We start from the raw sequence: 16157 nt of genomic DNA, 5'->3' as shown, positions 1-16157 counted from the left end.
GCAGCATGAGAAATAATGTTGATCTGTACCAAAGTTGGCAGGTATGACATTGTGGTCATCACTGAGTCATGGCTAAAAGGAGATCATGGCTGGGAATTAAATATCTGTGGATACACAGTGTATAGGAAGGACAGAAAGGTAGGCAGAGGGAGTGGGGTGGTTTTGCTGGTTAGAAATTGAATTAAATAATTGGAGAGAGGAGAATTGAACCAGAAGGTACAGAATCCCTGTGGGTAGAATTAAAAATCTGTAAGGGTAAAAAGACCCTGATGGGAGTTGTATACAGGCCTCCAAACAGTAGCCAGGTGTGCAAACTACAGAGGGATATAGAGAAGGTATGAAAGATGGGCAATGCTACATGGGGGATTTCAATATGCAGGCTGATTCACTTGGCACTTGGCAATGTCACTTCCCAACCAGAAGTGTGATTGAATATTTGGGAATGTTTTGGGGAGATTAATTGGTAAAATTAGAATGGGTTACATAAGCACACTTTAAAACAGATCATATTTGAAATATTGAAGAATTCATATTCAAAGACTTTACAGAAACTATGGGGAATGCTATGCACATCTCACAAGGAGGTGCTAATTTCAATGATGTCATGAAATGAATAGACTATTGTCTTGCAAGAACAACCAGAGCCAGGATGTCTGTTTATGGACCTTTTTGCAAGGCTTTTGATCTCTCTGCAAAGTGCTCACTCAGAGGTCATTGAGAGGTTATTGTTTACCTAAAACAACAGATGGGAGCAGAAGACTAACTCTTTTTGTTTGCTGGAGAAGGAGGGGTTTTGCAAGTGAGAGAGAGAAGGATATGCTGCTGGGAGTTTGAATCTCAGATAGAGAGAGAGACAAAAGGGAGTCTTTGACTATGTGTGTGACACAGAAAGTTGTAACAAGCCAGGAGAAGCTTGTTGGAACTAAAACAGAATCTCCAGAGTGGCGGCTGGCTGGAAGTGCTATATGTCTGATGTTTCTCTTGGAATAAGGGAATCAGAAAGGATCTCTGTGGTAGCCTAGAGAAAAAGGTTATCATCTGGAGAACCCTGATGGGGCAAATTTCATCAGCGAGACCTTGAGGTAACTAATGGTGGTACCTCAGTTGTGGAAATCCTGGAACAACAAATCTCTCTCTGCAAACCAACAAGAACCTTCCTGAGCATCAAAGCCTGGTGAACTTTATACATGTTAAATTCTGTGCACAGTATAAGAATTGCTTGCAACCAGTGAACTTGGAAGAAGGAGAAGTGAGATTGAACTGTGAACCAAAGAACTTTTCTTAAATTTTCACACACATTACATACACGTGCGCTTAGAATTGGAAGGGGTTAAATTAGGTTAGTTAAATTAATAGTGGTAAGTTTCATTCTGTTTTCATGTTTAAAGATAATTAAAAATAACTTTTGTTTAAGTAACTATTTGTCATGTTGAATATCTATTGCTCTGGGTTTTCGGGTCCTTTGGGCTCGTAACAGAAGGAATTTATCAAATGCCTTCAGGATGGCTTCTTAGAACTGCTTGTTGCTGAGCCAACCAGGGGAATTGCAATTCTGGATTGGGTATTGTGCAATGAATCATAGTTGACAAGGGAGCTGAAGGTAAGGGAACCATTAGGAGGCAATAAGCATAATATGATAAAATTTGCCCTGCAGTTTGAGAGACAGAAACTGGAATCAGAGGCATCGGGTGGGATAAAGGGGGGACCTCAGAGGTATGAGAGAGGAACTGCCTGAAGTTGATTGGAAAGGCACATCAGCAGGGAGGGCGGCAAAGCAGCAACGGCAGGAGTTTCTGCAAGAAATAACAAAGGTGCAGGACAGGTATATTCTCAAAAAGCAGAAATATTTGAATGGAAAAATGACACAACTGTGGCTAATCAGAGAAGTTAAAACTAAAGTAAAACAAAGGAAAGGGCATACAAGGAAGCAAAAAATATTGGGAAGAGACAGGAATGGAAAGTTTCGTAAAGCATACAGAGGCTACTAAGAAGCTTATTAGCAAGGAAAAGATGAACTTTGAAAGGAAGCTAGCAATTAATTATAAAAAATACTAAAAGCTTTTTGTCATTATATTAAGAGTAAAAAAGAAGCTGGATCAGTGGTTCTCGACCTTTTTCTTTCCACTGTTACGAACCCAGAGGATCCATAAACCAGCAGCGATAGATATTCACCAAGACAAATAGTTACTTAAACAAAAGTTGCCTTTAATTATCTTTAAACATGAAAACAGAATCAGACTTTAACTTATCTATTATTAACCTAGCTTAACCCCCTTCTAATTCTAAGCGCATGTGTATGTAATGTATGTGTAAGTTCAGAAAAGTTCTTTGGTTCACAGTCCAATCTCACTTCTCATTCCTCCAAGTTCACTGGTTGCAGGCAATTTTTATACTGTGCACAGAGTTTAACAGTGTAAAGTTCACCAGGCTTTGATGCTCGAAAGGTAAATGGTTACCGCTCAGGAAGGTTCTTGTTAGTTTTCAGAGAGAGATGTATTATTCCAGGACATCCACAACTGATGTACTTCCATCAGTCACCTCAATGTCTTGCTGACAAAACTTGCCGCGTCAGGGTTGTCCAGATGATAACCTCTTTCTTTCAGGGCCCCACAGAGTTACTTTCTGTTTCCCTTATTCCAAGTGAAACATTAGACAGCCAGTCCTCTCCTCTTGCATGAACCACAAGGGCTTTGACTAGGCCATCTTCCACACTGGGGCTTTTTGCCAGCTTTTCCTGTTTCAGTTCCAGCTACTCCTGCTGGCTGAAACACAGAGTGATCTCTGCTTCTCTCTCTCTCTCTCTCTCTCTCTCTCTCTCTTTCGGGAAGGGAAGGTTGAGAATCACTGCTCTTGATCCAATTGTTACTGAAATATTTTGCTTGAGAAAAATTGTCATTCTCCAATTTCCTTTGGAGTTATGAAACCTTGCATATAACAAGTCAATTAGGTACGATTAAAACAGTGGTTTTCAACCTTTTTCTTTCCACCCACATACCACAAGCAATCCTTTACTAATCACAGAGCATAGGGAATACTTAAAGTGGTATGTGAGTGGAAAGAAAAAGGTTGAAAACCACTTGGCTAGATATAGGACTGATAAAAATGACACTGATGTAGCATTCGCACTACGCGGGTGTGGAGAAGAATGACATGCACACCAAAGCTTTGAAGTCGAGACTGGTTTATTTCACTGGCCATCACATTTATATGGGCCCCAGGCGCTGATGTCAGGGCATTGCATTGTCAGAGCGCCAACCTGGGATTGGCCGGTGTACCCGCCACAGCTCGCTGTCTTGCCATCATGAGGGAGGTCTCCTGGGATGATGGCCAGTGCCACCCCGGGTCCACGCAGTCACCGTGTTCAGCCATTTTGTGAGCCGGTTCACGTCTCCGTGCCAGGCCGCTACCTGGAGAAGGAATTGGCAGTGGAACTGAATGAGTATTTTGCATCAGTCTTCACTGTGAAAGACATTAGCAGTATACCAGGAGTTTCAACGGTGTCAGGGAAGAGAGGTAAACGTGGTCACAATCACCAGAGAGAAGATGCTTAGGAAGATCCCAGACCAGATGGAATATACCCTCAGGTTCTGAAAGAAGCAGCTATAGAGATTGTGGAGGCATTGGTAATGATCTTGCATGAAACAATCAATTCTGGCATGGTTCTGGAGGACTGTAAAATAGGAAAGGTCACTCCACTATTTAAAAAGGGAGGCAGAAAGGAGATTATAGACCTGCTAGCCTAATATCTGTGGTTGGGAAGTTGTTGGAGGCAATTTTCAGGATGAGGTTACAGGATACCTGTACAGATAGGTCAAAGTCAGAACAGTTTCCATAAGGGAAAATCTTGTCTGACAAACCTACAACAATTTTTTGAGGAAAGCACAAGCAAACTGGACAAAGGCTATTCAATGGATATTGTATATTTGGATTTTCAAAAGACCTTTGACAAGGTGCCGCACACGAGGCTGCTTTAACAAGATGAGAGCCCATGGAATTTCAGGTGAAGAACTAACATGGGTAGGATACCCTAAATGTTAACCTTCAGGTTGAGTCTGTGGTGAAGAAGGTGAATGCAATGCTGGCATTCATATCTCGAAGAATAGGATATGAAAGCAGGGATATGGTGTAGAGGCTTTATAAGGCACTGGTGAGGCCTCACGGAGTAGGGACTACAGTTTTGGGCTTCTTATTTAAGAACTGTTGGGGTGACACTGGAGAGGGTTCAGAGAAGATTAACAAGAATGATTCCTGGAATGAAGGCATTAGCATATGAGGAACGTTTGACAGCTGTTGATCTGTACTTGGAGTTTAGAAGAATGGAAGGGAACTTCATAGAATCATTTTGAATGTTAAATGCCTGGACAGAGTAGAAAGTGCAAAATTGTTTCCCATCGTAGGGGGGCCTGTGACAAGAGGACACAACTTCAGGATTCAAGGGCGTCCATTTAAAACAGAGATGTGGAGGAATTTCCTTAGCCAGAGAGTGATGAACCTCTGGAATTTGCTACCATGGGTAGCTATGGAGGCCAGGTCTTTGGATGTATTTAGGCAGAGATGGATAGATATCTAAATATCAGGCAATGGAAAGTGGGGCTGAGTGGGAGAATGGATCAGCTCATGATGGAATGGTGCAGTGGATCCGAAGGGCTGCATAGCCTACTTCTGCTCCTATATCTTATGGTCTTTTTAGTGAAGAACGCCTTGCTGAATGCACCAGCTGTGACTGGGATAAAGCAGAGGGGTCAGACACAAGGTAAATCCAGGCCCCCTGCTCAGGGCATTGCAGGACCACTGCTGTGTTCAATGCTGAATCCAACAGCAAGACAGGAGGATGCCATCTGACCTCCAGCATCACCTGTGTTGCATTGTGCAGGCTTGCAAGTCTGGAAGGTGCTGACATGTGTTCTACAGCTAGCTGAGGCTTTACCATGCAAGCCGTCGGCTCAACCCAGTTCTACATTCAACCCCACCCAGTGAGAGCTGGCAGCAGCCCTTAAGCTGACAGCGATTCTGGTTAAGATACCTCTGGCAGCATCGCATGTGAATCAGCATGAGCTGAAGATGTTACAAGACTAAGTTTAGTATCTCTCGTGCAGCCAGCAAGCATTCTGGTTTAGTTGGACACATGATTGTTGGTTAACCAGAGGGCTGTGATGAATACCACATGATATATTAGACATGGGCAGCATAAAATTGAAAATGTGTACCTTTCACTTTTACTTGGAAATTATTTAAAGATTTTTTTTAAAGATGACTGTATGTGAGGATTAGCAGTTTTTAAAGATATGTTCATGAAAAATAAAGCCATTTAAATTCGTTATGGAATAACAATATAACTATACAGATATTTGTATTTAAAAATAATATAAGCTCTCGTATTCATCTAAAAATAGTCATGAAAGGTTATGGTCTCCTAATGAGATTCACAAGATTGTGATAATCTGTATTTTCACTTCTGGAAATGAGATTGAATCCATCTCATTATGAAAAGCCAGAGAAACAAAAGATGCTGGAATCTTGAGCAAACAATGAGAAGCTGGAAGGACTGAGCAGCACAGGCAGCATCCGTATAGGAAAACGGTCAGTCAATGTTTCCGATCACAATCCTTTTTCACATCTAAAGTGGGAAGGGGAGATAGCAAGCATACAAGGATGGAGGAACGGGCAGATTTTTGGTCAGATTATGCTTCCTATCTTCCCTTCCCATTTAAATCTTGAAAATCGGATTCAGATCTAAAACCTTGACTGTCCATTTCTCTCCCTGACCCACTGAGTGTCCCCAGCATTAGAAATGTCTCCTTTTTGACCAGCAGTGAGAGTTTTATTGTTCTACAGTCCTCATCTTCAAATATACCCAATGACTTGACCTCCTCAGCCATCTGTAGCAATGACTTCTACCCTCCCTTCGAATGAAGAAACTTCTGCTCATCCATGTTCTAAAGGGACATTTCTACAATTCAATCAACCACTCAATATTTTGTCAAATTACATTCTTCTGTTTTTTAATCTCAATTCTTCTCTCTTTTCCTACTGTTAAGAGGCACACAAACGAATGAATTAAGTTTAACACAAATTTTTTTAACCAAACTAGCAATAATAGAATTAATTCAATACATTTAACACCTGGACACCAGCCTTAATGGCTACTCTATATCAACAATAGTGTATGTAGAAAAAAACCCAGATCATTACAGTCCAGGCTGAAATGCCTCAAAAAGCACCAAAATTCCCAAAAACCAAAAACCTCTACGTCAGTCATGTCAAATCTGTCAGGGAACACAAGACTGCCTTGGGGTTCGAATGGGGCTACCACTGCCCTTCACTTCCTTTATCCAGGAATTTCCACAATAACTTCATAGTCACTATACGAGGTTCATGCCTCCGAAGCCTACTTTTAGGGTTCACAAGTGGCCTTCTGGCACGCGAGTCCTTGTCTTGAATGTTCTGGTGACCCTCCAAAGCCCTTCTTAGGGTTTACAAGTGCCCTTCTGGCACATGAGTCCTCTTATTTCGAAGGGGACAGGTCAATCCCGCACATTCCACCAACTAACCTCTCTCAAAACTAGCGCGCTGGGCTTTTGAAACTGCCCAGCGCTGCCTCCAGCTTTCCCCATTGGTGGGAGGTTAGCAGCTGCAGGCTCGCTTTCCTGTGAGCCCATGGACTTCTAGCATGTGGTTACCATGCTTTGACAGCTGTCGAAATGTCCCAGTGGTAGCTTAGCGCTACTACAGCTGTCAAATCCCCTGGCAGCATGTTAAGTCCTTTGGACAGCTGTCAAAGTCCCCTATTGGTAGCTTAGCGCTACTACAGCTGTCAAATCCCCAGCAGTAAATTCAGTCAAAAACCAAAATAGTCAAGGTCCATAACACTACAATAGGTAGTAAGTCATTGTGGTTCAGTACAAAATGATGCCCCAACAAACAGTGGGTGGTACTTAAATTTAAAATTTTGACATACAAACTTTCAACCCATAAGCCCGTGTTGTCCGATTACACCCAATTTACCTACAACCCTGGAAGGTTTTAAAGGGTGGGAGGAAACCAGAGCACACAGAGGAAACCCATATAGACACAGGGAGAACAGACAAATTCCTTACAGACAGCATCTAGTTGCTGTAACAGTATTGCAATAATCAGTACACTAACCACATCACCTAGTATAATTGCACAGATGAACTCATTACTTCTAAGACTGCCATATTTTGGGGTCAGATGCACATCTTGGATACTCCAATTCTCCCTACCCTAAGAGCCAGAAAGTCAGGCTGACAAATATATTGTCGGAGAAAACAAATTTGAGAGTTCCTGAGTGTAATTCGGATGCCTTACTGTGAGTCAGTATTATTTGTGCCTGCGTAATTTTCACCTACAATCCCTGGCCTAGGATTGGGAATTGGAATTCACACATACTCAGCTGTCATGAAGGATCAGCTGTGATCAACTAATTCAGCAGAGCCCAGTGATCAATGCTCGGCAGTTTATATGACTCAGTACTGTCACCAATCAGCACTTAGCATGCTGAGCTAACCTTGAGAGGAGAACAGGAGCCTTTTGTCTATCCAGTATTCCTTCTGAGAAGGCTATTGGGAAGTTCATATTTAATACTGAGCCGTTCTTTGCACCGAGTAGTGTTTTTTGACATTAAGGAAAAAAATAAAATCTTCTTAAAAAAAACTAAAGGTTGTAAGAGGATAAACAAAAAAAAATCATACATGCAAGCATGGCACGATTGGACTAACAGTTAGCCAGGAGAGCTTGTAGATCTTTGATGATTAATATTTTTTACTAAGTGTTTTCACTCAAGGTTTTGGATCTGTATTTAAAGCGTTCAGCAATAATCAGCTGAAAACCTTTGACTGTAAGACTGAACATTGCAATCTAAATCAAAGCTTTAAGATTACACTACTTCATACGAATTCAAACATTTCCATTGCCTTATTAGCTGAATATTAGTATTGGATATATTTAACATGAGCAGCAGCAGACAAAAAAAAACAGTGATGTCAAGTGTTCTGCCGTAACCTGCTTTATTTCTTTTAATGGATGTTGATGGTCCTGCTGTGTGTTTGCAAGTTGCACTATCTTATGTTTTTATTTCTGCATAATTTTTTTCCAAATGATTACCTTTGGAAATATCTTTCTTCATGTAATACCTTCTTTTACAACTGCTGAACATTTTACACAACCCTCCTGCCAACCCTTACCTTGGTTTTAATGTCCCCTGTTGATACTCATACCCCATTTCTCCTTCATGCACCAGTAAAACTCCAGTCATATTCTGAAGTTTAAATGAAAGCCTTTGTATTATTAGCAGAAGTTGAAAGATAAGAAATGAAAAAAATGAACATGCATTTACAAATAACATTAACAAAAATAAGGGAGAAAGCATAACTGAATCGGATAGGATATGCACATTTTGAAATTTCAACTAAATCAAAACTACCAGTAATTTGTTTTTGATTATTTTTCAACTTACGTGATCATGAGGCCAATGGAGACAAGAATGATATAGTGAATAAGAAAAAGCTGAATGGAAAGGGATCTTGTAAAACTGGTTTGTATTATATATTAATATTTATTGCAATGATTTTCACAAATCTGCAATCCTTCACAATTTGCAATAGAATCTCTTAGTGCACTCTTGGTTTTTACCCCCCAGCTTAAAAAGAAGCTGAAGTAAGACAGGAGATCGCTAGAGCGCAAGAGAAATACGAGGACTCATCATCCTCAGCTCTCATGCTCTGCCAAGGCATAAAGATCTCTTGCCTTCAAGGAATAAGGTGTTCAAAACCAGGATCAATGACTGATGAAAATATTGCATTTACATGGAGCAGGTTCTTGAGCCCTGAGCTATATTGTGAAGGCATAAATAAGCTTGCACACAAAAGGAAAGTGGTGAATAATTACTCAAGTCATGCTTAGTTTAGGGAAAACAAATTTTCCTTCTAATAGTGTCACCGAATACTTAGCACATACTTTCCAAAAGAATCTTGAAGGATCTTGGTTTAATGTTTGATCAGGGACAGCATCTTTGGCAGTGCCCCATTGCTTTGGCAGCCCAAGTACAGGAAAGATTGCTATGATAGGGTGATAGTCCTCTTTTTAGAGATGGAAGCCCAATTGACTATGGGGTAAAAACGACAATTGGCCTTAATTATACCTCTCATTTTATTGCATAAATTTGTTTATGCGTTACCAATAATCATCCATTATTGCTTGCAGAAACACATTTCTTGCATGATAACATTTTTTGGAAGAGTATTTAAAACATTGACATTTCCCAAATTTGATGTAAAGTCTCATTACAGCTCTTAAACCATTAATTTTAGGTGCATTTTTTAATCTGTTCATTCAGCATTCCAGATTTCAGGATTATTTTTAAATTACAGCTGCCTGAAAGAAAAATGTTGGCTGCATGTACAAAATGTTATTTCAATGAATCTGAGTAAATCTCAAATAAAAATGGTTCTCCTTCCATTTGATTTTTAACCTGTAAATGAAAGAATTCCAAAATATGAAAGTATTTAAAATTGCAAATATTTCCTCACAAACTCTTCATTGAGCTGTGGTTTGCAGAACTAGATTTTTTTTTAACCAGGAATCTGCAAAATAAGATTCTTAAATAGCTCTAAATTCTGAGATATTGGTATTTTGTATCAGCTGAACATGCTGATCACTATCATGCCACAAACCAAAAACCTTTCATATATCCATCGAAAAAGATGGTGCAGGAGTGTCGGGCAGACAGACAAAGCTGCTTCACTTTAAAAATGCAGATACTTCTAGGCTGTGAAAGTGTGTGGCATATTCTGCAAAAGGTGAAATTCCTTGAACAAAATTTAATTATTTTTTTCCAGAACGGAAGCCTGTTATCAGGTGCCATTACTAATTCCATGCTTGTACAAATTTATTTACATAACCCATTTCATTCCCGTGTCAATTCATATTTTACAATTTGTGAACCAAACTATTATTGCACAATAAAATTGAACAGAACTAAATGGCTTCCAAAATTATGTTATCCTTATTTTTAAAAAAGAATTTCTTTTCATATATACTGTTGCACTGAACTAACTTCTGTATTTTTCTGTCAAAATATTTTCAGTAACACTGTCTCGTCTTCATTGTTCACACATTTCTAAAAAAAAAACTGAGGACCTTTAAGGGGGAAAAAAGTAATCTGCAAGCAGATGTGCTGCTAAATCTACAGGCTTCTGCCAACCATATGGCAACTTAAAGAAAGATGGTTCGAGCGTCTGGATTAGCGAAGAGTCAGAATGGAGAGCCATGTGTCGTTTTGGTACAGGCAGTTGTTTTAGCTCTACTGAAAAGGCTTCAGGAGATTGTGTAATGGAACAAATGGCATTCGCAGCTATAACAGCCTTACCGCTGCTGGAGAGGCAGCCAGCCTGAGGCGGGTACTGCTTCATCTGGTTCTGGGTTTTTTTTGCATAGAAGAAAGCTGCAGGAAAACTTTGAAATGTTCAGGAAATTAGTACTAAACTTTTGCCTGCCTGCCTGAAAGCTGATGATCAAAAGCATTGCAGTGAGGGGGATGTTCAAGCATAAATAAAACTTGTTGTCGCAGTTGGTGCCCAGTGATGAAATCAGGAAGCATCATGTATTTTAACGTTGAAGAACCTTACAATGCTGTGATAAAAATAATTCCATTTTACTTTTGTGGTATTTGTGTTAGAATTTAGAGTCCTTCTGTAACTTGACATATAGGAATTTTATCTTAATTGTTTTTATTTTTCTCCCAATTACAGCTCAGTCTATTGAAACACCACTTTTTTCATGCACTATCTGTAACATATATAACAATTACAGCACGAAAACAGGCCATTAGGCCCTTCTAGTCCGCACCGAACCAAACACTCCTCTCTAGTCCCACCTGTAGCTGAATATTTATTGCTTATCCTTAATATTTATTATCACTTTCTATAATGGAGTAATTTAATGTATACTATCAGAGTTGGTTTTAACAAAAGTAGCTGTTTGACTGCAGTTAGTGTGAATTTTGGTGTATATGTTCATTGCACTTAATAGAGGCACATAAAACTATGAAGGGCTTAGGGTGGACAGCCAGTATCTCTTTTTTTCCCGCAGGGAGACAATAACAAATACCAGAGGACATTTGTTTAAGGTGAGTGGAGGAAAATTTAGGGAAGATGTCAGAGGTAATTTTTTTGCATTGCTGGTGGAGGCTGGTACAATGAGGACATTCAAAAGATAACTTGATGAAGGGGTCAACCCCCCAAAACTTTGGTTTTGTTTCTTTATCTTTGCCTCATAATGTACACCATTTAACCTGCTGAGTTTCTCCAGCATTGTGTTTTCAATTCAATCACAGTGTCTGCAGACTTCTGTGTTTTACATTCAAAAGACACTTAGGTGGGCACATAGATGTAAGAAAAACAGAGGGTTCTGGGAGTGAGGCAGGGAAGGATTAGATTGTTGTGGAGTAGACCACATGAGCTGAAGGGCCTCTATTGTGATGTAATGTTCTATATACTTAGATATACATTCTATCTATCTTATTAACAATATGCAGAAATCTCTGATAAGGCATGCTTTCCATCTACACCCCGTGTTTATCCAAACTGCCTTCCTCACCCTTAATTAGTGGCATTTGTGTTCCACTCACAGCAGATCCAATTTGTCTAGAAAAAGATAGAAGCCAAGTGAATCTGCGTGAAGAAACTCAGCAGGTCATGTGGCATCAGTGGAAAATAAAAGAGTCAGGAGTGCCGAAAAGTAGGAAAATGTCTGAATGAAAAAGTGGGGGCAGGAGAGCGAAGGGGCAGGAACACATGCTAATAAATGAGAGAGCACATGTGCTCTCTGGCCTCTCTCCCTGTCACTTTTCAACTTCTTTTCCTTGTACCCTCCCACCTGTAATTCACTCTGATTTTCTCTCTATTGATGCTGCGTGACCTGAGTTTCTCCAGCACGTTTGTATTCTGTGCTAAATCTCAGCAAATGCACATTTTCTTGATTATCTGAACCTGGTAAATTTATTTTGAGAACCAATGTATGATCAATTTACTGTTAATTGAATTGGGTCTGCCTGGACACATTGCTTTCTCCTCATCCAACAACCGTTCCTGTTTTTTAACTCCTCCCCACTCGACACAATTCTGTCCAGCAACCCAGAAAGACCCCCAGCTTACCTCCTGAATATTCTGAACATTTTCACACCCAACCTCGCTTGACTGGACAAATTTGATGGCCTTGCATCTTCTCCAAATCCTCCTGAAATTTCTCTCCCCAAATCTCTCAGTCCACATTGGGGAATATAGCACCAAGAAACTGAAGTTTGGATTACAACTATGTAAATGTCCTCGGTTGTATCTGCGTTACCATGTTTTAACCAGATTTTGGAAGCATTTTTGGGCAATGTATTAATGTGTCCATCTACACACTAAAAGGCCCGTAGGTTATTTCCTTCCAATTTTGATGCAAAGCAGAATATTTATAAAACTACTTTGGTTGCATTTGATAAAATAATTGATCTTTTGATGGACTGCACTTTTTTCTCCCAGCTAAGTCCATGAACAGAAGAGAACTTTTAAATGAGGACATTTGGTTTTATTGAGGAGATATTTCACATAACCATATAACCATTTACGGAGCGGAAACAGGCCATGTTGGCCTTTCAAGTCCACATCGGTTCACTGATTTTATGCGCCCTCTTCAGACATTGGTCCGGGTAGATCATTCAATAACGATGGGCGAATTCAATGCAGGTGGAATCAGTCGTAGAAATGTTTGTGATGTTGGAGGACTAACTGTCAGGGACAAGCCATGGCTGTCAGGTCTCTGGAATAAAGCCAGGCCTTGTGGTCAAGATGAGGAGGGAGGGTGGGAAGAGGAAGGCTGTGTTGAGAGGAGATGACAGTGAGTTCAGCTTCCATCTCATTGTCGAAGAATTTTGCCTGATTATTCCCCAGGAAAAAAAATTAGTATGGCAAGATGGCAAAAAGAGAAATTATAACCCTTCTTCCCAAGTACAGACTTTGAGGATGCCTTGGTGTTAACTCCTAAAAGAATATCTATAAAACAGCATGTTTCCAAGCTGATCTACTGGTGCTTAAAGTCACCACCTGGTAAGGATCTGAGCCAAAAAGTCTGGAAAATCCCAGATTCTATACCTGATATGAACAGAGTTTGCCAACTTTAGCTGGGGATCCCTTCCATTTGGCCTTGGATTCGATATAGCTAGGGAAGGGATAACCTGGCCAAGCATCCAACTCCTGAGCTCAGTCCAAACAACTCAGCTGGACGCTGGTTAAGAACAGGATGGGTGTCGGCTGTGTCGACCACCCCTACAGTTCAACAGGCCTGCTGACACTCACTGATGAAGAATTGCCACACATACTGGTTCCTAGCACCTGTGGAGTTCTAGCTCGCTTAAGTTTTTGCCTTCAGAAAACAGGGTAGAGAAATGCAAAGTAAATCAAGAGATGATTTTACTTCCAGGAGCAGTTTGATTGATTCTAATATTTTTTTGATCATGTTAGGTTCACTCTGCTAACGGTAGGTCCTGTCGATTCCAATTAATCCTATATTATTTTCTGGTCCAGATTTATAGTTAAATTTTCCACATACAGGTCTAAATATCAAATGGTTCATTCAAACCATGACATGAAGATCAACAGGGAAGTTTACATTTGTCATTATTGCCAGATTGAAGAGTTTACAGTTTGTCATGTTGAATTTTCTGACTGTTTTTATCTTTCTGGTAAAGGGTGGTTTGTATTCAACAAAATAGCAGATATTAAACTCCCTGTGTTAATTTAATGGAATACTTTGCCTGGTGTTATAGCTCACAAGATTTTTGGCTGTGATTTTCCCCACCCAGTGGGTTCCTGACCCCAGTTTAGCTGTCACGTCAAAGGCCCAGGGGCCAGGTGCTTTTCTGTGACAAGGGAGAAGGCAAAGGGAGCAAGTCCCACACAACTACTGACAGCTGGAATGATCACAGTGGGAGGGCCTTGTGATTTCCAAGCCATTCTAACCAATGCCCCAGAATTTACCAGCCAAGGGATAGAGCGTCAAGGGAGCACCCCAAGCAGGATGTAACTTGCATAAGGGAAGGAGTAAAATTGTTTTCATTTTTTTTAATTGCAGCATAGATGAGAAGAAATGATAAATACTGTAAATAGAAAATCCTGACTTTTTAATAACTGGAACACCTGAATCAGAATAGAGAAGGTAATGTTTCAGGCTAGCCTTTATGCTTTTCAGATGTTGAGAAACCTGCTATTTTGGACGTTTTCCTTTTGTGTGCAATCACCTCTGTAGGTTTATGCTCCACTTACTGAAGTCACTTTAGCATTGAAGGATCTCGAATTACACTGGGGACACCAGCATAGAAACACTTAACACTTTTTTTCTCAAATCTGACTCTTCATTAATTTTCATTAGAATAAATGGCTGTTAACAGAGTAAAAGAAGGGGATTCAGGCAAACTTAAACTGTTATTAAATGAGTAACATAGTGATCCAGCAGTAAGTGATCTTGCCTCACAGACCCAAGGACCAGGGTCCAATCTTGACGTCAGCCACCGAGTCCTCTAACTGCACACATTCCAAAGTCATGCTTTTAGGTTGATTGGCAACTGTCAATCATCTCCTTGTTTAGGATAATGGCAGAGTGATTCAAAAGGAGAATTGATGGTGTGTGTGAGAGAGTGTAAATTGCAGGGTCACAGAGTAATAAGGATAAGGAGAATGGGACTATAGAATAGTCCCCTGCTCCTGGCGACGACCTCCGCCTATGTCAGCATGTGGAAGAGAAGAAGTTGAGATGTCGACTGTTATTTCCGGTCTCTCATGGAAAGAGATTATCAGGATCTCCAAAAGTATGTGAAACAGTTGACATTTACTAAAATTTATTATCTGATATTATTTTTGCCCAAGTCAGTAAAGGATTTTTATTTTAGCCAAGTCGTCAATTGTCATCTGATTGCACAAGTACAGTCCGCTGAAACTGTGTTCTCCAGTCCTCAGTGCAAAACACACAGACACACAACCAGACATAACACACATACAGACAAACAATATATATACAGGACAAGTATTCAGATATACAAATAAATAAATATTTTTTCATAAATATGAGTCTCAAATGGTTAGTGTGAGCAGTTCCTCTGGTGGTTCATCATTCTCACTGCCCGTGGGAAGAAGCTGTTCCTCACCCTCGTGCTGCTGGCTCTGATCCTCCTGTATCACTTTTCTGATGGGAGCAGCTGAAAGATGCTGTACAACGATCTCGGTAGATCACATCAATGGAGGGGGAGGGAGACTCCAGTGATCCTCTCTACCACTCTCCTAGTTCTGTAGATTGACCTCCGATCCATTTCTCTGGATAAGTTTAAGGCTCATTTTCTCATTAGCTTCAGTAAATAGAATGAGAACACCTTGGATTTGTCTGTGGTGCTCAACAGAGCAATGGTGGGGGGGGTGGGGGGCAAGAGCTTGTGCCAACTTCCCAGTGTGACAGCGACATTAGTAACACAACTCTCTATTACCGTCATAACCTCTTTAGGAGAACCAGAAATAAGGGAACATTGCCACAAAATCAGTTGTTCATTTTAAACTAAGATGAACAGAAGTTTCTTCTCTCAGAGGGTAGTGAGTCTCAGGAATTCCTTGCCCCCGAGGGTAGTAAAGGTCAGATTACTAGATCTGGTCAAGGTGGAGTTAGACAAGTATTAAAAAAATCAAGGTATTGATGATTACAGGGAACTGGCACTAAGGTTCTAAGATGTCAGCACAGATCACCCATGGTGATGATGAATGTTTCTAGAGAGCATCCTGAGCACAAAGTGAGGCTCCACTGCATCATACCCCGTTCAATCTGTTCCCTCACCAAGCCTTCATCTAAGGGATAAAAATCCTCTCTTAAAAAACGGTGTAAATAATTTTTGTTCTATTTAATGTTGGAGATCAAGCCTTTCATATCCAATTCATGACCCTTGCAACAATGCTTAAGAAAGCAAGATGTAATATTTTTAAATGATTTTAAATAAGGTGTTTATGGAAACCATTGTTTTGAATGGCTGATTCCAGTAGACAATTTGCAAAATTGTTTTAAAAGAATAGGTCTAACTCACACAATTGTTGTAGTAAACTGAAATACCAGCACACAAT

The 16157-nt window shown here is 40.2% G+C and overlaps 1 protein-coding gene and 1 long non-coding RNA gene across 5 annotated transcripts in view; one reads left to right on the top strand and one right to left on the bottom strand.

Annotated features, from left to right (window-relative positions):
* sdccag8 (SHH signaling and ciliogenesis regulator sdccag8) overlaps positions 1-16157 on the top strand; it is a 497941-nt gene that overhangs the window by 439009 nt on the left and 42775 nt on the right. The gene's annotated exons all lie outside the window — the stretch shown is intronic.
* The window catches only part of LOC138760376 (uncharacterized), a 47552-nt gene continuing 34559 nt past the window's right edge, over positions 3165-16157 (bottom strand). Inside the window, exon 2 of the long non-coding RNA XR_011355570.1 lies at positions 3165-3407. This is a non-coding gene — a long non-coding RNA (uncharacterized lncRNA). The remainder of the gene's footprint in view (positions 3408-16157) is intronic.

The sequence above is a fragment of the Narcine bancroftii genome, chromosome 4 (assembly GCF_036971445.1).
Source record: "Narcine bancroftii isolate sNarBan1 chromosome 4, sNarBan1.hap1, whole genome shotgun sequence".
Lineage (NCBI taxonomy): Eukaryota > Metazoa > Chordata > Chondrichthyes > Torpediniformes > Narcinidae > Narcine > Narcine bancroftii.
Note: the sequence above shows the minus strand (reverse complement) of the source record. Positions and strands in the feature narration are given on the sequence as shown.